A 25,998-nucleotide genomic window follows, 5' to 3' on the forward strand; every position below is an offset into this window, starting at 1 on the left:
TTTCTTGGGGGTGGTCGGGTTTGTTCCCAAGTGGCCTTCCTGAGATTTTGAAAGCAGCATCCTCTGGTGGGTGAGTCAGCCTTGGGAGCGCACCTGGTGAACCAGGTGGGAGACAAACCAGAAGTAGGCAGGGGGGGCTGGGGCCCCTCCTCTGCTTGTTCCTGCTCACCTGTCCCCTCCGCGGTGGATGTGAGAGGTTTGCCTGAGGCTGGTGGACAGGGCTTTCTGTTGGGGAGGTGGTCCCCAACAATGTGGTAGAATGCCAGGATCCCCAGCACCCCAAGCCTGAACGTCCTCCAAGTCTTTATAAGAATCACAGACATGTGGGTGACCTGAATGTTCCCAGCTTAAGCCGGTGTGTCTGCCTTTAGCAGTTTGTTCAGTACACACATTGGCAAAAGCCTGTGCCACACATACCTCCATGAGTGAAGTCATAGCCCTGCTCCATCGTCTTACAGACACAGAGCTGCAAACGTAAAGCAGTCCTCCACAGCGGGCCAGCTTGCTGGGCCTTGAGCTCCTTCCCGGGATCTCTCCCACATCAGAGGTTGGGATCACTGGGGTCTGAGGTGCTCAGCCAGGCCGAGTTCATGGTGACCGACACCCACCTTGGCATCTTACAGGCACTTTAAGCCCGCACGTGTAAAAAGCAGATTTCTCTTCTGTTCCCAAATCCATTTCCCTTGTGTCCTTGCTTGTAACTCAAGCTCAAATCCTGCCATCTTTCTAGTCTGTCTTTTCTCTTCTGGCCCCAAAGAGGCCTCTGTCCATGCAAGTCAAATTGTCTGTAAGCTCTTTGACAGTACGACTGGGAGGTTTTTATCCTTTTTTTAAACTATAAATCAGATTTTTCCATCTACGAAAACCCTCCCCCCACTATTTTATCGCGAAAAATTTCAGACATAGAGGAAAAGAAAAAGCATTTTATAATGAATGACTGTATCCACAATCTACCGTTAACGTTTTACTAGACTTGCTGTATCACGTATCTGTCCATCTGTTCACGTGATGTGTCGTACATGTTTGAAACCGGTGCACATGTATTTGGTAGGTGCTCAGATGTTTTAATGGATGTGACAGGGTTATTTGAGGTTCCCTTTTTATTCTGTTTTTACAACTTTCAGATCGAGGTATCTGTCTGTCTCTCTCTCTCAAGCTGGAGCAGACTCAGGGATCTTGCTTCTTTCTTTAGGCACTCAAAGGAGAACCCAGAAGGTTGCACCTGGGCCATGGAGTCTGCTTTGGGGACCTGATGTGTTTGAATGACTTGTCCCCTCAAGCTTCCAGAGCCCATTGCTCTTCTCAGTCTTGTTCTGACCTCTGCTGCCTGCTGATGTGGCCCCGGGATGCTGCAAGGCTCAGAGACTATACATTTTCCTACAACAAAGGACGCTACTGTAGAGTGAACAGTTAGCCAGCTGGGTGGAATGTCTGGTAGGTTTTAAAGAAATTGGGTTTAAGGCTCTCTAGTTTGAACAGTATTGTTTTTTTAATTTATTATTTGTTTTTAAGTAAGTAAAACAAGTCATGTTTCTTGGAATATTAGTATGAACCTGTGCTTTGGAGGGAAATCTCACAGGAATTGACAAAGTCAGCTTGCTGTATAACCCTTTCAGTTGAAAGGCCTTCCTTCACTCTTGCTTGTAAACCTGCTTGAAGGATCCTGGAGACCTAAGCTATTTTGATTTCTGTGTAAAACCTGCATGTGAAAAGCTTTGCAAAGTTGAAGGGAACCATGGATTGCTGCACTTAGACCGGCCTCCTCCTTTCTCTTTGCTTCACTTGGCTTTGCGTCTCCTTCAGAACAAGCCAGTGGGATCGTGGGCGTGTGCAACGTTTTCTAGGGGAGAAGTGCTTGCTTTCACTGTTATAAACAGGAAATGGACCAGGTCTTCAGGCTTACCTGATTCTTCTTCAGAGAATGGGTAGGCTCTTCCCTTTGTGTGTAGGGAGCAAATTTTCATTTCAATCTTGGTTTCCCTGGTTAAGGGGTTGGGCTCAGAGAGATTTCAGTTTTAGGTGTGTGTGTGTGTCCAGATGACCTGACTTTGCCTCTATGGTGCCTCCAGGATGCTGAGAGGTCTGTGACATGAGTTGTGTTGTGAATCTGCAGGGTGTGCCTTTTGCTCCAGGGTTGTTGTACCTGTTTAATTTTGCTGTAACGGTAGAAGGCAGCTCTGCAGCCTTTTTAATAATGATGCCAAGCCCACCATCTCCAGTTTGATTCTATTTGGAGACCTTTCTTTGGTCTGGACCCAAGATCCAGCAATACTTGTGATTTGATTGTCTCCCTAATCCCTATCTTGGTCTTTAATTTTTTTTTTTTTTTGCCCAACTCTTATTTTGAAGTTTTTAAACACATGGAAAAGTTGAATGAATAATTGAGTGTGGCAAAATGTTAATAGTTGCTTACATTATACTCTGACACATTGTGGTGTGTGAGTTTTTTTTTCTGTTTTGGCCATTCAAAAGATGCTAGTACCTTGACTTTTTTCCCCTCGGTACTCCAGCATACATCCAGTGAGGACTAAGGATGTGCTGCTAACCACTGTGTCACCGTCACACCTGTGAACCTGATATATTTAACTTTCTCTAAGTGTCTCAACATGGCTGTAATAACTGGCTTTAAAAAATACAGGATGCATTCAGGCTTCTCGTACTGTAGTAGCCAGCCTTTAAGTGGTTATATTCTGTAGATGCTCAGACACTAGAATGCTCATGGGAAAGCGATATAGAAGGAAAGCTTCTTCCACAGGCCTTCTGTCACAGTAAGCCAAACCAATTTCGCCTTTCCATCTGCTTATAGTCTTTAAAGACAAAGCTCTGGACAAACGTTTCAGTTCATTTTCATCACCATCCATGAGATAATTGGAGGTCTCATGGAATGTGAAAGAAAAAAGAGAACTGACCAGCATTCTTGTGCTGTTTCACCACATACACGAAAATTGTGGTCTTTGAAAATTCCTGCCAACAGATTGGGAGTTTTATCAGGAATACCAGGAAGCCGGTGGCCTTTGAGTCCTGTTTGAGTCAAGAGGGAAGAAATCGCCTCTTCCTTTGGTTTGTCCAAAGGCTGGCTTTTCTGATGATGTAAACAGAATCCACAGGTCTGGAAACCCCTTTCTCCAAGGTGACTTTTTCAATCCCAGGACCGTTGGCATTTTAAGCTGGATCATTCTCAGTCGGTCGGGGGTGGCAGGGGCGCTGTCCCGTGCTTCAGACGACATTGAGCAGCATCTCAGCCACCCCTCCCCACCCGCTGGATGCTAGTAACAAGCTTCCCTCTCAGTTATGACAACTAGAAATGTCTCCAGATGTGTGTGTATGTGTGGGGAGCAGGGGGAGTGGCACAAAACTGCCTGTAGTTAAGAACCATTGTTTTAGAAACATTTTAGGGTTAATTACTGAGTTGAGGTTGACCGGGCTACTGATGAATTTCTGTGTAGGGATATTTCCTATAGCCATGAGAATTAAACTATGTTAAGCCCTCTCCTTGTGTGAGAGCCCAGAAATTCCTAAGATGTCACTGGCCAGGGACCGAAATCAGTTGGCAGATGACAACAGATTGTGTGCCTTTTGTGATAAGCTGATACTGTTGGGACCTGTAGATGGCTGGGTGATTGAACAAGGTCAGTTCACTTGAATCAGGGAATGATTTAAAAAGTTTAAAAGCAGACATTCAGACTCAGGCTTTTGTGAATGGGACCACTGATTTGTATTCCTCAAAGCCTTATTTTAGCCTTCCTCTTGATCTATGTCTTAAAATTCACAGTTCTGGGCTTTTTTTCTAAGCAAAGGGAAAACTTACAAACACCTGCAAAGCTATCAGACATTCTGATACAAAGCTTCTAGAAATTGCCTTCCCCCTACCCCTTTTCATCTAGTCTTCAAAAGTTGCATTTAGTTCTCAACCATTTTTAAAGTTACTTGCCTTCATTCAATCTTTCTTTCCACATTTTTTGACTTAGTTTTCGTAGACTAAAACTCAATGTTTTGGTAACATTTAAGATTTATTTTAGTTATAAAGTCATATCAGACAGAGTAAGGACAAACAGATCTATAAACACATACAGTCTCGCTAATGGGAGATGGTTTCCTGGCCAGGCATCTGCAGTGGGTACCAGCCAGTGGCGTGTTGGGCAGTTCTGTTGATAGCCCCTGCTCTTTTCTGAAGTAGTAGAGTCACTCCAGATGAAGGCAGTGCCCTTTCCTAAGTGTGGGCAGCCTCAGGAGTTGGAAGATCTGGGAGCAAGAGACCCCAAGCTTACCTTAGAGACCGCAACCTTCTGGTTGCTCATCTGCCAGATTGGAGTGATTAGTAACCCTGGTCTTAACCACCATGCAGGTCATCCTGCAGGTTCCAGGCAGGTCACCTAAGGGACACGACGGACGAACCTTTGCAAACGTGCCCCGGGGCCCCTGGTGTGTTATTAGTGAGTCAGCTCTTGCCGAGTCTGCAAATGGATTGCTCTTCTGAGGGTGTGTGTTTGCTTCTTGCTCTCTGACCACAGGACAGCGGAACCATCACACTGAGCGCTTTGGGACAGAATAGGAAGCAGAAGCGACTGTTCAGTCAGTGTTCATACCCATTGTTCGTTGGTGGTGTTCAGTCGCCAAGTCATGTCCAACTGTTTGTGACCCCATGAATAGCAACACCGCCAGGCTTACCTGTCTTATATTATCTCCCAGAGTTTGCTCAAACTCAAATCCATTGAATCGGTGATGCCATCCAGCCATCTCATCCTCTGTTGCCCCCTTCTCCTCCTGCCCTCAGTCCCTCCCAGCATCAGAGTCTTTTCCAATGAGTCGCTCTTGGCGTCAAGTGGCCAAAGTATTGGAGCTTCAGCTTCAGCATCAGTCCTTCCAGTGAATATTCAGTGTTGATTTCCTTTAGGATGGACTGGTTGGATATTCCTGCTGTCCAAGGGACTCTCGAGAGTCTTCTCTAGCATGTCCATACCCATAACTGGGGAAACCGCTCTCAACTCCTGTTGGCAAACCCAGGTGGTGTGGCTCTGTTGTTGTCGTAGGTCTTGCTTGAGTGGAGATACTGGCTTCTCAGTGAATGCAGACCGCAGGTGGGGGTGAGGGGCAGGAGGTGGGGACACGGGGGCTTGGCTGGAGGGTCTGGGTCCTCATCCCTGGTCCTGCACTGGTGCTTTGACGTGCCTGCAGAGTAAGTCTGCACCATCCTGGAGGAAAAGAAGTCATCGTTTCAGTGCAACATCCTAGGGTGTTCTGGACAGTAGGAAATGATGTGTGTTTTTGCCAGGATGCCGCTTTCACTCTTGCATCGTCAGGCTGACCAGCGTTCGAGCTGTCCGCAGTCTTGTGAGGCTTCTTGAATGGTTAGATGACTCTCACGCTGATGTTCAGACGTTGAAGGCCCTTTTGTTGTGGAATGTCACCAATCAGAGAAACTGAGTCCATCCAGTCACTCTTTTGTAATCTTCCTCCTCCTCCTCCTCCCACCTTGGGAAGCTAGAATCTCCCCAGTAAGTGAAGAGGTTATTTTGTGAGTACATTTGTAGCTTGAAGAATAGCACAGTTGTGTTGCAATTAGCATTCCAGGGAAACCCTGGAATTATTAATGCAAATTGTTATTAGTGCAGCACAGATTCTGCCCTGAAGCTAGCACTGGTCTTCTGACATGCGAATTGACAGAAGGGGAAACATCCAGGAGGCTGCGCTTGGTTAAGGAAGCCCATCCATCCATGCCAGGCGCTAGGAACACCGCAGTGGAAAAGACTCGGATCCAGCATCATACCGGGGAACTGTCATACCACCGCAGTCATGCTGAAAACAGAGGGACCCCCGCCTGTCCAGTTCCCCGGGGCTGGACGTGCAGTGAATGTGTGATCCAGAAACAGCTAAGCTCTGGTCACCTGGCAAAACACAGGTGCGGTTTCCATGGTCAGAGAAGGTGTGATGGGGACACGCTGAGCGTGGTGAGGCTTCACCATGGAGAGCCTGGGGGACCTGAATTCGGCGACAAGTGCAGGCTGCACGCCAGGCCCAGGGCCCGCCTGGAGCAGAGGCTGTGGAAGGGCCGGGTTGTGTGTGGCTCCTTGTAGCTGGGGCTCAGGTGATGGCCTTACCCTGCTCCCGCGCAGAGAGGACCAGCTAGGCCCCGCCCGCCCATGCATATCCCGGAGCGCCTATTTGAAATCAAAGATGAAAGCCTAGCAAAGGGAGGTGTGCCTGGGGCAATGGGAGGTGGGGGAGCTGATGCTTATCTGGGCTGGGGGAGGCCTGGCCCTCTCCTGGGCTTGGTTTCCTCACCTGTAAAACGAGGCCTGCATCTCAAAGGTCTCTACCGCTTTGAATTTACAAAAAAAAAACCAACCCTGCAGCAGCTCAACATTGTTGAGTAAGAATGTAACCACTTGCCTCTTTGATCTTTGATCAGCGATCCACATGAGTGGAGGGGACCTGGCTTTTCCTGGCTCCCGCTACCTTTGGCGTGAATGCAAACTGTCTGTCTGTAGAAGACCAGGGCCCTGCCGTCAGGTTCAGAAGCTCCGGTAGTGCGAGGGTACGGGAGCTGCGGGGCAGCAGGGGGTCCTCACCGACTGTCCCCAGGCCGCAGCGCCCAACAGTGAGCTGAGCTGAGAGGCGAGACCCCAGAGTGGTGCCTTCTGCAACTGGAGTCCTGAAGCCTGGAGGCAGGGCTGACCCCCCCACCCCACCTTCCTTCAGTCCTTGTCTTGGGTGTTGCTGGCTGTGATCAGCCATCTCCCCTCCCCCAGTAGCCTTCCCCCGCCCCTGCCCCAGGAGGTTCACCCCATGTCTGTCTTCTCTTTACCAGCAGCAGATCTTCGGTGTGGGTCCTCTCTGAGCCGGGCCCTTCCCTCTCCCCTACGCCCCTGCCTCTCCCTCCCTCTGCCCGAAAGACAGAAAGCCAAACTTCTAATTATATGGAGACTAAGACTGCCAAAGTTCATTAGAAGTGTTGTGTGTCTGTGTGTGTGTGTGTGTGTACGTGTGTGTGTGTAGTCCATCTATAATAACAGCCAAATCTTCCACAGCATGTCATCTGACATTTTAGAACAGAGACTTTCTTTTCATGGCAAACCCGTATTTTAATAGCTGTGGTTTTTAAAATATCATCTCAACTCAAGAACAAATGCATTCTTCTCGATTATACCCTGATTCCACCACGATCTTTCCTTTCTTCTGCTTAATGTCTCTAGAAATTATTGGAATCTACTTGTTAAAACTAGGGGATTGCGCATTACAGTGTTCAAAAAACGGATCAGTTCAAGTCTGAGCAGTGTGGTAATTAGAAGGCGTTTCAGGCGTTATTCTGATTTTCTTTTTTTGACGGGACATTCCTGAACTTGAACGGAGCAGTCAGCGTTCCCCATGAGCCAGGGGCCCCGGGAAGCACACGTTGGAGTCTTCTGGTGGGCGTCGTAACTGCTGAGGAGTTAAATGTTACCCCTGCCTGTGTTTAAATATTAACCAGAGGGCTTCCTCTGCCGTTATCTGTTATCAACAATTATTCAGAACATTTTCTGGCAGTGGGAGCTTTGTTTTTCCTCCGAGGAGATGCTAAAACAGGATGAGACTAAACATTAGGCTGCAACAAAGGAAGATTCTTGATTTTATCCAGCGAAACACTGGTGTTGTGGGTACATAGAGTTTGCCGTCTTACATTCTGTAACCTCCTGTCAACACCTCCTGCTCCCCTAATACACACACGCACAGAATTATCTGGATCTGGGGGAGAGGGCTGTAGTAATTATTTCACTGTATAAAGATGAACAGTACCTCTTTTCCTGTTTTGGTCTCGTTGTTTGGTCACTAAGTCGTGTCTGAAGGCTCTTTCTGCGACCCCATGGACTGTAGCCTGCCAAGCTCCTCTGTCCATGGACTTTTCCAGGCAAGAATACTGGAATGGGGTTGCCATTTCCTTCTCCAGGGCTTCTTCCTGACCCAGGGATCAAACCCACATCTCTTGCACTGGCAGGTAGATTCTTTACCACTGAGCCACCTGGGAAGCCCCCTTTCGGGGCACTCGTTACAACTACTTCATGGAGACAGTGATGGCGAGGTGCAGGTACACACAGTGAGTGCCCTGGGGAGGTACTGATGCCCTGAGGCCGCTCGTGGCTGGGGGTCCTGCCCTACTGCAGATGCATCTATGGGTTATGAACAAAAGGCCGGGTGACCCAGAAACTTAAACCCGGAGAAGAACAAAAGTACTTTCAAACTCACAAATGGGAAGATGCTGGAGGCTCCTGAATAGCCCCTCTGGAGTGCTCTCCCTGCCACCTCGCTGCTTTGGAGCCGTGGCATCTAATAGCTTCTCAGCCCAGAGGGCCCCCTAAAATTTCAGCCTGTTTCTATATAGAGTGGTCTGGAGTGGCCATTTCTCTCCGCCTCTCATTTACTCTCAAATACCCCGCTGGAAAAAGAGCTGATGAGGTGCATTGAGAGTTGGCATCAAAGGCCATTCATTGATCGACATTGCCCAGTGCTCCTGGAATTTTTGGCCTTAAATTCTGTTTTTAAAAATTGCTTTTGGGCTTCCCTGACAGTCCAGTGGTTAAGACTCCATGCTGTCAATGCAGGGGGTGTGGGTTCGACCCCTGGTCTGGGAACCAAGATCCCACATCCCACCTGGTGTGGCAAAAAAAAAAATGACCCCCCAAAATTGCTTTAAGGCAGAGCTCCTGTAATTCAAGCAAACATTACAGTCTCATCAGTGAAAAAGTATACAGATTAAGAAAGGAGTAGCCTTCGTACCCCCCTCTTCTTCTTGTAAATGCTGCCGTCACCAGCTGTGTGCCTAGTTTTTCTCTCCTGCGGTTTATCTGTTATCTGCTAGCTCTGTTGCTAGACTGCTGACCCAGGGCTCCTCGGAGTAGAACAGGGGTACTGGGGCACCACAGCCAAGCCCTAGCGTGGCGTGCAACGCGGGTCTGGTGAAGCAGGACGTGCTCGAAGGCGTTTGTGGGGCAGCGGTGCTGACCTGAAGCTCCTGGGTGTCACATCTCTGTATGCTTCAGATGTTGCCCCGCTTTCTGAGTATGACTATTACGATTTTTTTTTTTTAAGTCTTTGTTTATTTGGCTGCACCGGGTCTCAGTTGCGTCATGTGGGATCCTCGTGTCCTGTAGGACCCCTCGTTTCCGCGCGCAGTTTCTCTAGTTGCAGCCCTTGGGCTCAGCAGTTGGCGGCTCGCGCTGGCTTAGTTGCTTCACAGCCTGTGGGATACTAGTTCCCCAGTCGGGGATCGAACCCGCATCTCCTGCATGGCAAAGCGGATTCTTAGCCACTAGACCACGAGGGAAGCCCCTGTCACGATTCTCGATCCTCTCGGTGTTGTTCTCCTGCCGTGGTGCTTCCAGGGTGGAATTTCAGGATATCTCAAGTCCTTTGACCTCAGACACAAGCACACAGACCTGTCCCTGTTCCTGTCCTTTGTCCCCAGAGGCAGCCCTGCGGGGACCCTCAGAAGCAGCCCACTTTGGTGTCACAGGAGATCAAGCCCCGCCGCCTTCAGGTTTCAAGTCACTCGGCCCCGACCTTGGCATGGCTCTGCTGTGGCCTGGGTTTTGGGTACCCCACCAGTGCGCTCGGTTCACCTGTCTTTATTCCAGGTTCTTTGCTTTGGGTACACTTCCAAGCTCCTTTTCAAGTCTGCCTGTTCTGTTGTTTTGACTATAACAGTGACACTCGTGACAAAGCCAGTTTCCGTCATCTAGAACGGTGTTCTCGAACTTTTGTGTGCATCAAAATCACCTGGCCCCACCTCAGAGTCTGATTCAGTGGCCCTGGAGATGGGGGCAGCTGAAAATTGCATTTATAACAAGTTTCCAGATGCTGCTGCTGCTGATCTGACAACTCCCCTTTGAGAACCACGGATCTCGCAGGGACAAGGAGATGAGCGCTGTCTTCAATCTGACCACTCAGAACCGCTGTTAACTTCTGAGATGTAGTGAACATGTGCTGGCGTATTTACATGGACAGATTTTTTAAAGCAAAGATGGTTCTGGGCTGTGGAGGTTATCGCTTTTGAAAGAAGCCAACTTCTAATTTTAGAATAGTTTCAGACTTGCAGATAAGCTGCAAAGATGGAATAGATAGTTAGCATATTCTGCACCCAGTTTCTCTTATTGTTAGTAACTTATCTTCTTATGGTACCTTTGTCACAACCAAGAGACCAACACCAGTACACTGCAGTTACGTAAATAAACTCCACACTGTTTTTGCTTTTAATGAAAATATTCCTTTTAATATTTTTTTTCCCCTTAAGATTCAAATATCAGAACTGTATAGTGACAGAAGTTAAAAGGCCTCTTCACTCCTCCATCTCATTACCTGTATATGTCAGAGTATTTTTCTGTGCACTTATGTACTCATCACTTGCACACAGACAGACAGACAGACACACACATTCGGACATGCTGTTTTCATCTAATGTGTCTTGAGCGTTTTCTGTCTGTCGGTGTATCTAGATCTGTCCCATTGTGTTTTGATGGATAGCACACATTGTTTGGTCCTCTTTTTAAACCTAATAACATCTCATCAGTTTCCAGATTCTTAATCTAGTGGATAAAAGGTGAGGTTTGGCACGCCTCCCTTTTATCTTACACTGGAGGTGAGACATTATTTGCCCGCCTCTGTGGAGTACTTAGCAGGTTCCAGGCACTGCCAGGCCTTCACCTTTAGCATACATTATCTCATGCACTTATCAAAACAACCTTACGAAACAGGTATCATTATTATCCTTATTAACAGATGAGGAGACTGAGGGTCAGGAAGGTGAAGTGAGCAAAACCCTTTGATGACTTTCTAGTTGCAGCATGCTCTCTGGCTTTTCTTTTAAGTGCCCCCCCCACCCCTTTTTTAAAGGTTCATTTATTTTTGCCTGCATTGGGTCTTCGTTGCTGCCTGCGGGTTTTCTCTAGTTGTGCTGCGTGGGCTTCTCACTGTGGCATCTCTTGTTGCAGAGCACAGGTTCTAGGCGTGCTGGCTTCAATAGCGGCAGCTCAGGCGCTCTAGAGAGGGCTCAGTACAGTTCTGGCGCAAGGGCTTTAGTTGCTCTGTGGCATGTTGACCAAGAATCAAACCCGTGTCGCCTTCATTGGCAGGCTGATTCTTAACCATTGGACCACCAGGGAGGTCCCCCTGGCGTTTTGAGTGCCACGAGCCTCTCCGCTTAGTGTGACCATGGTGTGTTTGTTCAGCTCTCCTGTGGGCCAAACGCAGTGCTCAAATATGAAGGTGAAGGATGTCCTTTAGGAACTCGGGCTATTTGGGAAGACATGCAGATAAACAAAGAACTACATCAGAGGTTTTAAGTTACTGATGGGGTTTTGACGCCTTAAAAAAAATTCCACCAGAGGAGGGGACGTGTGCCTGGAACTGTTGCAGGACAGAGGTGCAGAGGGGAGTGGAGCTTCAGGCTTGGCGATCAGACCTGAGTTCATAGTCAGCTGAGTGACCCAAGGTAAGGCGCTTGACCTCTCTGAGTCTTTGCCATGAGTACCTTCTTATGGTTGCTGTAAGATTAAATAGATGCATGGTAAGAGCTCGCTGTTGTTATGCTCAATATACATAAATACGTATTAAGTATTTTTTTCTGTACATAGTGGGCCTCATAAATATAAGCATGTAATCTCTGCCACATCAGTTGCAGAGTGGAAACTTGCACTGAAAAATCCTTGGAACGTTCCAGACAGGAAATAAGGGAGGAACCGCATCTCACAGTCTTTTTTATCTCTTAAGACCAAATCCTGAAGGTCTCCCGGGATGCCTCATGCCCAATTTTGCCTTCTTTAAAAAAAAAAAAAATCGTTATTTATTTACTTTTGGCTGCATCAGGCTTTGTTGTGGCGCACGGGCTTCTGTCTAGTCACAGGATGCAGTCTGTTCAGTTGAGGCGCGCAGGCTTAGTCATCCCCCGGCACGTGGGCTCGGTTCCCCAACCAGGAGTTGAACCCGGCCTTGGAAGGCTGATTCTTAACCACTAGGCCGCCGGGGGAGTCCCAGTTTTGCCTTCTCACGGTGGTCCTCGCTGTTGGCGCTGACACCTCTCTCCCACGTGTGCAGTTATCCCGTTCGTGCCTTCTCTGCCCCGGGCAATTGCAGGGTCCCTGCCTTTCATTCTTGCGTCCCCTGAGGTTAAATGGAAACACACTGAATATCAGTTGCAGAACCAGGTGCTATAAAGGAGGGGCGCATGCTCTCGTTGCCAAGGTGGTCAAGCTTACACACGATGGATGGTCTTGGAAGACTTTCCCAGATGTTAACCTTTTACACCCAAACTTGAATTTTTAACACGGATGGGTTACTGCACATTTTATTCAGCAAGATTTTTCATTTATTTTTTTATGTTTTTGATGGTACTGTGCAACATGTGGGATCTTAGTTTCCTGACCAGGGATAGAACGCACACCCCCTGTGTTGGAAGGGCGGAGGCTTGACCACTTGACTGGTCTCCAGAGAAGTTCCTCAGCAAGAGTTTTTTAATGAACTCTATCTTGATATATGAGTAGTCTTCGTCATGAGTTAACTTAATCCTTGGCTCTTTCGCCGGGAAGAAAGATTTATGTTGATACCCCACCCCCTTAGGAAAGCTGGACAGAACCTCAGGCATCTCGCGTAGCCAGGACAGTTGTGACCAGGCCACCACAGGGTGGATAAAATGCAGTTTGCCCTTTTCCTTTCCTATGTATGCCTGGGGTAGAGAAGCCTCTAGCCAAGATTCTGGACCAGTCAAGCTGGAATAATATTGTAAAGTTTTGGTTGAAGACGCGGTGAAGTGAGCTAAAGGAAAGACTAGCTTCTTTGCTGTGTAATAGCTTGGAGAACTTTCTGAGTTTGTCCTGGGGGACTGGTGGTTAAAACACATTCCATGTCGACCTGAACCGTCCAAACAGTCATCTTGAGAAGAAACAAGGCAGTCTTATTTTTGTTTTTCCTTCTTTCCCTGGAAAATCGGCCAAACCCCCACATATTGGTTGGAAAGTGGGCTTGACATGAGTATGTGAAAATCCACTCTTCTGGATTCAAAGAACGGGATTCCCATTTCTGACAGGCAGCAACAGCCATGCTACATTTCTGCCCCCTTTTTTTAAAGAAGTTTGCTCCTCCTATGAGAGCCAACTATTCAGGAAACTTAATCACAGGTTCTTCTTCCATTCAGACTTAATCTGGTCATTCAGAGGCCCTCGCCCTCCCCTTCAGAGGCTGCCAGCGCCTGACCTGGGGCCATGGAGGTCTTCCTCTGGGCCCTCAGAAGGCTGAGGGGGCAGGAGCAAGTCTGATTCTCTGGCTTAGGGGGTTGGGTTTTGCCTCTAAATCTCCAGTCGTGAACTGTAAGGGAGATGTGGCATCAGAGACCAACTCTCCTTTATCATTACCACTGCAGCCAGAAGCTTCTAATGGCTTCAGCCAAAAAAAAAAAAGTATGAAAATGACCCAACATAACAGAAATGTGTTTAACTGAGGTTGTTCATTTTATGGACAGTTGTTCCTTTTCAGGCACTTGAATCACCCTCACGAATTCCTTCTTTCTTTCTCTTTTTTCCCCCCTCATCTTTTTCTGTCTTCAGTTCTCTGATGTGTTCAGTGACAGTGGAGGGGCCTTGAGAAGTCTTTCTTCACATAGATTAGTGCCTGCATCTCTCCCCGTACTTCTCTCATTTTCTTGAGAATGAAAACAAGACAAAAAGCCCACAAGAGTAGAAGCAGGGTTCTCAGAAAGGCTGTGATGGCGGCATCACTGGTGGCGGAGGAACAAAGTGGCGAGGCCCTGGCACGCCAATTAGGAGCGGTCGCTTGTTCACCAGCTGGGTGGCCATAGAAGGTGTCTGGAGGACCGCAGATTTATGTCTGTTGATTTGAATTCAGAGGAGTTTTTGGAATTTTTATTTTTTTTCTTTTCATTTCGTGTTGACTCTTTTCCACTTGGCTGAGGACAAACCCAGATAAAAGTCTTGGCCTATTGAAAAGGCCATTTAAATCTTGTCCTTTTATTTTTTAGCACAGCACATTTTATATCCGCAAAACGTGGTGAAGACAGAGCCATTGATAAAAACAGATTGCGAAAGTCTTTGACTCGCGAGTGTTTACCCTGGAAGAGATCACCTGTGCCTCTTCAACTTTGCCCTTTCACACAGGATATGGTTCCGAGACAGCGTTTCACAGGATAGGGTTCCCTGGTAAAGTTTTGGACCTGAACCCTCTTGCGTTTGTATGTCTAGCCCCACGAACCTCTCACCTGCTTCAGGAAATCACTTTGAGCAAAACGATACCTTCTCTGAGGCTCTGAGCACGTTCTCAGCGAAACCACGTGAGACAGACATGGGGAGCGGGCCAAGCACACACAGATGTGTCCACCTGCCTGGGGGCCTGACGGCCGTGAGTACCCACTGAAACCAACAGACAGACTGTCCTTCGGAAGCGTTTTCTCTCAGAACTTCTGTAGAGCACGTCAAGCCATTCAGTAGCTGCCAGAGACGAAGACCAAGCCTCTCGCCCCTCTCCTCGTCCCCGGGCCTTTATGGTTGTCACCCGGGAGTGGAAAGGCCTTCAGCCTGGGAGCTAGGAGACCGGCCTCCAGATGAGCCGGGGGCACGTCCCAAAACCTGTCTTCCTTCGTCCTGCAGCAATGGGACTTGATTCTCCTACTGTCTCTTCCCCCAAGTCCCGTGTGATTTCTGGGGCTGGAGAGCGCAGGTGTGAAAGGGACTCTGAGATGTCCACTTAGAGCCTGTGGAGCCTGCTGACTCTGTGCCTCTTACACCTGGAAAAATGAGGACAGCTTCTACTCATATTAAGGGGCACACTCAGATTCCACTCTTCTTTGTGGCTGGAGTTGCTCTGCTGGGAAAGGTCCACTCTTCTTTGTGGCTGGAGTTGCTCTGCTGGGAAAGGGCCGTTTGGGACCAAGGTTTTAGAGATCTTTCTACCGGGAGGCGATCACTTTTGTTGAGGTGGTGCTTAAAGCTAGTTGCTGCTGCTTAGTCCCTAAGTCATGTCCGACTCTTTGCCACCCCATGGACTGCAGCCCACCAGGCTCCTCTGTCCATGGGGTTTCCCAGGCAAGAGTACTGGAGTGAGTTGCCCTTTCCTTCTCCCGGGGATCTTCCCGGCCCAGGGACTGAAGCTCCATCTGCTGCATTGGCAGGCAGTTTCTTTACCGCTGAGCCACCAGGGAAGCCCCTTACGCTGGTCCTTGCCATTTTATCGCTCATGGCTGTGTTTTTCTTTCCGCAGCCGTGGGTTTTCTCTGGCCATCTCTCCAGTAGGCCCACAGCTCTGACTAGCACTTAAAAAGGCAAGTTCAGGAAGTGCTGTTTGCTTGTGTCTTCTTTCCCTTCTTTCCCCCTTGTTGAGCCACACAGAACTGCCGGGTTTTATGTTCCACTGGGCAGCTGCTACCGGTCTGATGTTTTCCTCTCTCCTTCCTCCTCCTCCTCCTGGGCCCCCTCCCCCGGCCGCCCCCTCCCCCACCCGTGCTCCCCTCCGAGGGGCGCGCCGTACCTTTGTGGTGCTTCTGCAGCTGCCGGACTTTGATGGGGACATGCTTGCTGCCTCTACACTCGCTTCCCGTAGCAACCGGCTCTTTGAAGATGACCTCTTGCTGTTTGCCTGTTGTCTCTTGTGTTGGATTATAGATGAGAGATTTACCAGGCTGGGGGTAGGGGCCTGCTGTTAGCACATTTCTTTCAGGGCTCCCAGGGTCCCTCAGCCTGTGCTGAATATGAGGTCTGGGGGTGGTTGGGGAGGGAAGGGGACATTCGTGCTGAACTGAACATACTTTTGAGTGTGTAGGATTGCCCTGGTGGTGAGATAATTTGGAAATAGACGCCGCAGCAGTTCCTTACTGAAGTTATTGGGTTTCCTTTTCATTTTTATCATAGTGAGATTAGCCTCCCACCCCGCTCCCTGCCAGTGTTTGTATGTTGGCACTAAACCTGCCTCCTGATATAATCTGAGCTCTGGGCATCACCAGAGTGTCTGAATCTCCACACACTTGAACGCCCGTGTTTTCCCCCCGAAATGTCAAGTTTCCTCTTTCTTTAAAGGCTTAGGATCCCCTCACACGTGGCCCTTGTCCGGCGTGGACAGCCCCTTATGTGCTGGGCACGTTTCTGTTGAGCCCTGTGGCTGCGCCGTGGAGAGAACGAGGCCGGACAGCAAGGATTTCGAAAGAACCCTGGATTAAAACAAACACAAATGAAACTCACCTTAAAGTCCTCAAAACCCCCTGGCCTTATTTATTGATTTATTTTTAACGTACCTGAATGGCAAAGGCCAATATAATGGTAGAACCCGTTTTAGTAAAAGGTATAAGAAAATAGCTGTTTTTATGCACTGCGGGTAGGAGGGTGGTTTGTAGCAGCAGCACATGTATCTAGAGGCTTACAAATATTCTGACTCCTTGACTCAGCAGTTTTTCTTCTAGGAATTTATCCTAAAAAGAAAAATCAGAGGTGCCTAACAAGATTTTCGTGTGAGGATGTTCGCTAGTATGTTACTTAGGATAAAAACTGCCAATAATGAGAATATGTAACAATCAAGAGCTGGATCAGTGATAGTACTTTTGTTCATATGGTCGAGTTCCATGCATACCTTAAAATTGCTTGAGAGTATTTAATGTTGAGGGAAAATGCTCTTAAGTGAAAAAAAGCAGAATATAATAACACAGTGGGCTTCCCAGATGGCTCAGTAGTAAAGAGTCCACCTGCCAATGCAGGAGACACGAGTTCGATCCCTGGGTCGGGAAGATCCCCTGGAGAAGGAAATGGCAACCCACTCCAGTACTGTTGCCTGGGAAATCCCATGGACAGTGGAGCCTGGTGGGCTACAGTCCATGGGATCTCAAAGAGTTGGACATCACTGAGCAACTAACACACACTTTCACATACTTTCTAAAGCTAACTATTTTTAAAATACATAAACCAAGATAATGCATCTGTTCTTTTGTTGTTTTGTCATTAGAATGTGCTTGTGAGTTTTTTTTTTTCTTTTAATTAACATCACCATCATTCTCTGTGAGACAAATGGCTTTGCAGCTTTAAGAAGTTACAGTTTTATCCAAAAGGAAGTTCTGTCCCTTAGCAGGAAGTCAATAAGGTAATATATCATCTTTTGTAATCATGCAGCGACGCCTGACTTCAAAGTGACTTGCTAATTTATGGGCAGTGGTGTTTGGATTGGTTGTTTTTGGCAGAGTCCAGGTAGACTGTCCATTTGCTAGAGCTGTGTGAATGAGAGCGTGCTTTCGGGGCCTTTTCTGTTTGTTAGCGGTTGAAAGCACTAGTTATGGACTCTGCCTTTATTAGGACATGTCTGTGATTTGGAGGGAAGAAGAAGTGTTCTCAGGTGATGGTTTTATGAGCAGGTTATTTAGGGGAATCAGAGTGGCGGGAGAGGGTTTTGAGGACTTTAAGGTGAGTTTCATTTGTGTTTGGCAGTAGCAGATGACTGTTCAGTCTATTGAGGTGAACTTGACTATGAGGTTGGTTTACTCATCATAGCTGTGCTACAAGCCTTATACTTCTTCAGCCATCACTGTCACCAGTTACTTGGGAAACTCATAAAGCTGGGAGGAAGAGAAATAGAGCAGTCAGTTCTTGAGAAGGCGTTGAGAGTGAAGTCTAGAATGCTGGAATATGAATAAAACTGGCTTCTGTTGGATTCATCTTGTGTGACGGACTAGTGAAGTTTGGTTTGGCTCTCCTAAAAGGGCTTAGTTTTTTAACACTCCCTTCTATTTTGCACCCTTTAAACAGGGACATGTGGGAATCTACAGGTGTCTAGACGGAGTTTTAATTAGTATCCTGTTTTTAACCGTATATGACTGAGTAATGTTGCATTGTATGAACACCACATTTTGTTTATCCGTTCATCAGTTGGTGATCATTTGGGTTTCCACTCTTTGGTTATTATAAACAATGCTGCTGTGAACAGTCATGTCCAAGTCTCTGTGTGAACCTGTTTTCTCTTCTCTTGGGTATAAGCCTGGCAGTGGTATCGCTAGGTCACGTGGGAACTCTGTGTTTCATGTTTTCAGGAACTCCCAGACTGCTTTCCAAATGCTTGTGCCGTTTACATTCTTATCCGCAGTGTGTGAGGGTTCCAATTTCTCTGTTCTCATCAGCAGTTGTTGTTCTCTGTTTTGTTCTTTTGCTTATAGTCTTCCTAGTAGGTATGTTCCTTTTTTATGGTAAGACTCCTTAAGGCTAAGTATTAAGGAACACAAAGAGATTTTCTTTATGAAAGTTGTATTGCCATTGTTTAGTCGCTTAGTTAAGTCCAACTTTTTGTGACCCCATGGTCTGTAGCATGCCAGGCTCCTCTGTCTTCCACTGTCTCCCAGGGTTCGCTCACATTTTTGACTGTTGAGTCGGTGATGCCGTCTAATCATCTCATCCTCTGCTGCCCGCTTCTCCTTTTGCCCTCAGTCTTTCCCAGCATCAGGGTCTACTCCAGCGAGTCGGCTCCTCACATCAGGTGGCCAAAGTACTGGAGCTTCAGCTTCAGCATCAGTCCTTCCAGTGAATATTCAGGGTTGATTTCCTTTAGGATTGAGTGGCTTGATCTCCTTGCTGTCCAAGGGACTCTCAAGAATCTTCTTTAGCATCGAAAGTTCTATGATGCTACAGTTGCAAAGCATCAGTTCTTTGGTGCTCAGCCTTCTTTATGGTCCAACTCACATATCCGTACATGACTACTGGAAAAAAAAGCCATAGCTTTGACTAGACTGACCTTTGGCGAAGTGATGTCTCTGCTGTTTAACACACTGCCTAGTTTTGTCATATCTTCCTCTGAGCGTTTTTTAAACCTACTGATATTTGCCAGATAAGAAATTAAAACAGAAACTTTAAAAATATACTTTAAAATAATAACAAGCCCATTTCATGTTAACGTAACTAACATTTTTTATGAAACAATTATATTTTGGAGATACAGTGAGAAGAATGGTCTGGTTTTGTATTTTCGTAAATCTCTTTAGTGTCTGGCTTCATATTATCTGATAGTTGGATTCTCACACCTACTTCTGTACCCAGTCTGTTTTGATATGCTTTGATTGAAGTATATGAAGAAAATCTGGCCTTACTCAGATATGTATTGGAAAACAGAGGAGTACTTTCTTAGCTTCTCAAGGTAATTATGGATATTCTTTGATACTGTATCAATACTCAGGAAGAGGTAGTTTCTTGAAGTTTCTTGAAGGTATAAAGTGGAACCTGAAACCATATCAATGAACTCTTCCTGCTCTGCTCTGTTGAAATCCATTGGTCTCGCTTGTTCTTTGAAGGGATCTGTTACTAATGAATGATTTTGTATTATCATGCGCTGGTCATTTAGAAAGTACTGATTCACTGAGTCACTCAGCTCTTTCAAATGTGGACACATTTCATCATACAGTATTTAAAAAATCACCTTTGTTACTGTCCTCATTCTTCTCAGTAGGAAAGCCTTTAAGTAGTTCTGGGATTCTGTCAAGCTCATGGTGGTAGATACAAATTTCCCCAACTTCTGATTTTGCTTGGAAGCTCAAGTTTTATCATTGGCAACAAATATTATCAATTGTTTTTCTTGAAGTGGCAGGCTCATTTCATTCATTTCTGAGAAAATGTCTGCCCTGTACCTGTCCGTATAACTGTATGTTTTAAGTAAAAAATTTTAAGTAAAAATGCCGTCCCATTAAGAAGTGGCTAGTTCAGCTTGCAACTCACAGTCACATGGTATTGTATGACTTTATCATGAGGCGACCATGTGCTTTGGTATGCAACAGACGTGCTTTGTGCAAACTTCTCATTTTTTCACACAGAATATTAAAAAGTATGTACTTAGGAGTTGAGGGCTTCCCTGGTGGCTCAGCTGGTAAAGAATCCGCCTGCAATGCAGAAGACCTGGGCTCAGTCCCTGGGTTGGGAAGAGTCCCCTGGAGGAGGAAATGGCAACCCACTCCAGTATTCTTGCCTGGAGAATTCCATAGTCCATGGGGTCGCAAAGAGTCGGACATGACCGAGCAACTTTCACTTCACTGGGAGTTGAATGCTAATAAAAAAATTTTTAAGTTAAATAAAAATAGCTTTTATTCATCAGTGTCTTTAATCAGTATTGCTTCATTAACATTCTTCTTTATTTCTTTGTTTTTAAATTTCGGTTGTGCCATGTGGCATGAGGGATCTTAGTTCCCAAACCAGGGATCAAACCTCTGCCCCTGCATTGGAAGTGCAGAGTCCTAACCACTGCACCGCCAGGGAATTCCTGATTCATCCACCTTCTTACGGAAACTGTTTTTCCCCGACTGCAAGTGCATAGTCATCAGGAGTGCGGTCTGGCACCACTGCCTTGATTCCCACGACATTCTTTTCCCACTGTTGCATTTACACCATCAGTGCGTGTGCTGCGCGGTGTAAGAGGCAAATGCTGCCTTAGTGTCATCACAGAAATAGTTGTGCACTTTCAGGTTCTCTGAAAAGGCTTAAGGACCCCTCACTCCTGCAACCATGACCCGTTTGGGGCTTCCCTGGTGGCTCAGATGGTAAAGAATCTGCCTGCCAGTGCAGGAGACCCAGGTTCCAGCCCTGGGCTGGGAAGATTCTCTGGAGAAGGAAATGACAATCCACTCCAGTATTCTTGCCTGGAGAATTCCATGGAAAGAGGAGCCTGGCGAACTACAATCGACAGGGTTGAAAAGAGTTGGACACTACCAAGCGACCAACACAAACCCTGCCCCTAAACTACCCCCACCAGGAGCTTGTAGACTGGACTTTCAGAACCCATGGGCTAGATGGGATTTAATGGAAATTGGGATTAAATTGTTTTGAAGGCACTTGGCTGTCCGGTGAGGCTTCCCAGGCGGCTCACTGGTAAAGAATCTGCCTGCAATGCAGGAGATGCAGGAGACACAGGTTTGATCCCTGGGTTGGGAAGGTATCCCCTGGAGGAGGAAATGGCAACCCACTCCAGTATTCTTGCCTGGAAAATTCCGTGGACAGAGGAGCCTGGTGGGCTACAGTCCGTGAGGTCACGGCAGAGCATGAATGTCTGTTGCTGCTCTCTTCTCTGGTGGTTGTGCCTCTCTGGTGCCACATGTGAGCAGACACTTGCCCGATGATAGTGGCTGTGTGTTCGCGTGTGCTTTATACACCTTGTGCTTGGACATTCTTCCCAGTCGTCAGCAATATTCAGAATCACAAAGCCGTTACCAATGAGGTCCTTTTAGAAATAATATGCCTTCCGCCTTTTTTTTTCTTCCAAGTAAAGGACCCTCTTCATTGCCCGTCTTTGCCAAATGTAGTGTTTCCTCATTTCATGCTTTGAGTTTGAGAAAGCAGGGTCCCCTTAGGGCCTCCTTCCATGCGTCTTGTTTCTCAGGACACTCCTTCCTCTGAAAACCCCAGGTGGGTGTCTAGCTCAAGCCCGGGCCAGTGGCTGGCAGTGACCCGATCCTCGCCACGTAAATCCTCCCTGAATGGCAGGAGGCTCAAACTTAGCAGTTCACGGAATTGTAAGGTGAGCCCCGTTTCCCAGCCAATTATGACTCGATCTAAAGCCATAGCTAGGCCATTAATGTATTTTGGGCCTCGTCCTCTTTTATATCTTGCCAAACTCGGAGAGTCTACTGTATAGCTACTGGCAACAGGCCTCTGCCAAAACAGTCTGTGAATGTATCATTTTACACCTCATTTTTTCCTGTTTCCCCCTGTGATGGCACCTTGCCTGTGTTTCTCTCCCACATCTTTCCACCCACTTAAAAAAAAAAAATTATCCATTTAATTTACTCCTGCACTGTAATACAGACTTGTGGGTTCTGTAGTTACTTATTGTGAAAGAGATGTTAAAGAAAAGAAAATGCTTATTTCTTATAGGGCCCTTCCTTTCTCACCTACCCGTGGTTCTCCAAGAGTCTTCTTATGGGTGGAATTACATTCCCCCACCCCAAAAATCACATGTCAGGTTTTTAACCCCCAGTACCTCAGACTGTGACCTTCCAGGGAGATGGATTCCTTACAGAGGTAATCAAGTTAAAAGGAGATTATTCAGGTGGGCCCTGATCAAATATGACTGGTGTCCTTATAATATGGAGAGATCTGGACATAGACGTGAACAGAGGGAGAACATGGGGATGGGAAGCCGTGACGGGCCGGTGACCCTGCAAACCATGGAGTGCCAGAGGTCGCCAGCAGCGCCCCCGCAAGCCAGGGGAGAGGCGGGGACAGACTCATTCTCAGACACCTTACTCTCTGACCGCTGCCCTCCAGGACAGCGGGACAGTGCGCGGGTGTTGAGGCCGCTGAGTCTGTGGCGTTTGTCGGGGCAGCCCCAGGACTCGGAGACCGGCTGCACGGCTGACCGTGCTGTCTCAGGACCCCATGGTTCTGTCGTTCACCTTGGGCCTTTGCGCCACAGGTCATACCACGGGCGGTCTCCCCGTGTCGCCTCCCCCACCCCCACCCCATGAGGGTCATTCTCAGAGCCAGGCTCCCTGAGCACTCCTGCTGGTGAGGTCTCCCGGAAGGATGGAGGGGGGCGGGACTGCACCCTGAGGCAGGCAACTCCAGGCGTTCGCCTCCATCCCTTCCCCTGCCCGGCCTCCTCTTGCCCCCTGTCTTGCTGAGCCAGAGTGGGTATCTTCTTTGCCGCAAGTGCTTCCTCCCCGGGACCCTCCCGTGGGTTCCCGCCGCTGGCCGCCTGTGTGCGCCACACTGGGAGGAGCGGTGGCCAAGAAAAGCGAGCTGCTGGGGGTACTCCAGGGCCCCGCAACTCTCCTCTCTCGTGGTAGCTTAGTTCTTGGCAGGATGTCCTTGTAAAACTTTTATGAAGATGTTGTCGTGCTCGCATTGGAGGTTGCAAATCGCTGTTAAGTTGGCTAAGTCCCGTATCCCCCAGGAATGTGGGACGCTAAGGAAATGCCTCCGGGCCCTCCCTTCTGGACGGGCACTTCTCAGCAGCAGCTGCCTGCTCCGAAAGTTGAACTGGATGGATGGATTAAGGGCCATCAGCTAGGCCTTTGTTTAAAAATATTTAAAATATGTTTGAACCTCCCTTTTATCAACAAAGAGCCGTTCCTTTCAGCAGAGAGAAGTTTTTCATTTTCATGTGTTTTTTTTGTTGTTTTTTTTGCGATTTTTGTTTGGTCCTTTTGTATATTCGTGACTTTGGGAAAGTGTTCCCATTCACGTTTTTGAAAGCTGAACACAAAAAGCGCTGCATAATGTCCTATTTTGCTTAAGGGAAAAGAGCAGTTTACTCCTATTAAGAATATAATGTTTATGAAGATAATCTTCTGGGGCTCGAGTTAATTTTTTCTGGTGCTGTTGACAATTTAGGGGGAAAAAAAAGAACATGTTTGAGAACGTGCGTATTTATAACTTCTCTGGAATTAGGAGTCTGTGGAGGTATATCAATAATGAGAATGAGCTCTGCAAGTTACAAAGAAATAAAAATAAAAGAGGTTCCTAATGTCGGGGGACCATGCCGTTCTTAGAATGAGGAGTCTTTAACCTGCCCAGAGTCCCTGACCATTAAGGTATTTTGAGTTAAATGTCAGAATAAAGCATTTTCCTAAAATAAGATCCAGGTTTCCCCTTGCCTTCCTCCGTGATGATCACAGTTTTGTGTATCAGGTTTCTGCTTCACTTCAGATCTTCTCTGGGCATCTGCCCAGAGTTATTAGAAACCCGAGCTCCCTTCTCTCCATACATGCAGGAAGGGCCAGCGTGTTGCACAACCCCAGGGGCCCCATTCATCTGAGAGCAGATGAGACCAGTGTGTGAAGGGTGCTGGCTGGAGCCGGGCCGCGTGTGCAGGTGGCGACAGGAAAGGCAGGGCGGGTGGGGGTCCCTGCTCTGGGGGTCATGTATTACGTAATCACATTTAGAAACGGACCCTGGGCATAAACCCTGATACTCTGTGCCCTTGATGAACCAAATCATTCATCTGGAGAAATGTTTGGCCAACCCTGACTTATGGCCCTTGCCCTCCTGCCACGAGCTTAGCCACAGCTTGACGGGGGTGAGGCCACAGCCCATGAAAGATCAACCTGGAGAATCGTCAGTTGTCTCTCCAGGTTGCTTTGAACCTGCTTGCAGGCCAGTCCTGCAGTTGAGGAAAGGAACGTACTTCCATTTCTCCTTTTTATATGTTTCTCCTCCAGTATCCCTTCATGTGCTCCAGTGGATTCTGGAGACCGAAATCTGAGTCTCGAGACGGAATTTGAAGAAGACGAAGAGGGCTTTAGGTAAACATTCTAGAATATTCCAAAAGTTTGGGGGTTTGGATTGAGGTTAGGGACGCACTGCCCAAGACTGAGGTTCCACTCTGTCCTGAAAGGAATTGGCTCCAGTCAGTCACGTGCCAGCTGTTAATCAGACATTTAACAAATGGCTCATGCAGCTCTTAGGTTGAATCCTTTGAACTTGCCATTTTTGTAAGTCAGAAATGGTTGCATATCCACGATTTCCCATGGTCCTACCCAGAGTTCTCTGGGGAGGCTCAGAAGAGCAGGGAGCTGGGACCCACATGCCTGGTGCTGGGCTGGGCTCTGCACTGTGTGTGAGTGTGTGTGTGTGTGTGTGTGAGTGTGTGTGTGTGTGTCTGAGTGTGTGAGAGAAAGAGAGTGACATTGGGCAGGTCACCAGCCCCCGCGTGCTGCAGTTCACTGCTCTAACAGGCATGATGCGGTACCTTGTCGTGGGTTTTTTTTTTAACTATTAAAAAAAATTTTTTTTGAAAGATGTATTTATCTTTGGCTGTGTTGGGTCTTCATTGCCACATGGGCTTTTTCTCTAGTTGCGTTGAGTAGGGACTACTCTACAGCTGTGGTTCCCGGGCTTCTCATGCTGGGGAGCACAGACTCTAGGGCATGTGGGCTCAGGAGTCGTGGCTCCCGAGTTCTAGAGCAGGCTCAGTAGTCATGGCTCATGGGCTTGGTTGCTCAGGTGGGATCTTCTTAGACCAGGGATCAAACCCATGTACCCTGTATTGGTGCATAGATTCTCAACCACTGGACCACCAGGGAAGCCCGTGGAGTTGTTTTCTAGATGAAATATGTTCAGTTCCGTAAAGCCCCTGGAGCAGGCATGGCTCATGGCTTGCTCTGTGCACTCTTGTTGTATGACATGGTTATTCTCGTAACACCTTCACAGTTCCTCCCGTACCTGCAAGCCACGGTTATTTATTTGAAAATTTTCTTTAAAGTGACTGTAATTCTAAAACCTGAAATAACTTATCCTGTTGATTTTTAGAGGCTTTCCTTTTTGGTCATATCATCTCTGACACTGAAATGTCTCAAAACCCATGGTGTGTCCTAGGTTAATTTTTTCCTTGCCGCGTTTGGTTGATGGTATCTGAGCTTTGGTGAAAAATGGTATTTTTGAAAGGAGATTTTTATCAAGAATTTGTGCTAGTTAACTTTTTCTAACCCATGCTAAAACGAACATATGTGTATTGTTTTCAAAAGTCCGCCTGGGTACCACCTTGAATCCTCTGTGGTTTTACTTGAGGGCTGGTCGATAGAACTTCCAGTACTAAACATGGTTGGGGAACCGACAGTAAGCCATTCTCCCATTTGCCGCCCCCCCCGCCCCGCCCCCGCCCGATGGCCCACTGAGGTCCTCTCCACTGGGCAGGGTGGGGTGCAAAGGGTTCTCTCTGTCTCTGAGACAGGGACACCCATCTGGTGGACCAGCTGGCCTGCCTGGTTGATGGTCGGTGGCTCTGCCCATCATTGGAGCACATTGAATACCACAGAGATGGTCAGAGACAGGGATGTCTGGCTTGGCCAGCAGTGCCTTCAAGTAGTGGGCGTGTTCTTCACAGGCTGCTTCCTGGAACGGAAGTGGGCTGGTCAAGTGCTGTGCGAGGCCTGCCCTGAAATACAAGGGACCAGACAAGTGTGTAGAACAGGTAAGGTAGGGAGGGGTGATGGGTCATTCCTGCCAACACCTGTAGGTCTTCCTATTATGCAGAAGTGTCTGATGACATATTTTCGATTTTCTCAGCAGCCTTTCATTT

The 25,998-nt window shown here is 47.6% G+C and overlaps 1 protein-coding gene across 2 annotated transcripts in view; it reads left to right on the forward strand.

The window, feature by feature from the left end:
• ZNRF3 (zinc and ring finger 3) overlaps positions 1–25,998 on the forward strand; it is a 145,077-nt gene that overhangs the window by 32,581 nt on the left and 86,498 nt on the right. The window contains exon 1 of one of the 2 annotated variants that reach the window (XM_070769781.1): positions 5,122–24,223. The exons of the other annotated variant lie outside the window; for it this stretch is intronic. The gene's annotated coding sequence lies outside the window, so the exon portion shown is untranslated. Of the gene's footprint in view, positions 1–5,121; positions 24,224–25,998 lie in introns of those variants that run through there. 2 annotated transcript variants of the gene reach the window in all.

Source organism: Bos indicus, chromosome 17 (genome assembly GCF_029378745.1).
Source record: "Bos indicus isolate NIAB-ARS_2022 breed Sahiwal x Tharparkar chromosome 17, NIAB-ARS_B.indTharparkar_mat_pri_1.0, whole genome shotgun sequence".
In the NCBI taxonomy this organism is placed as follows: Eukaryota; Metazoa; Chordata; class Mammalia; order Artiodactyla; family Bovidae; genus Bos; species Bos indicus.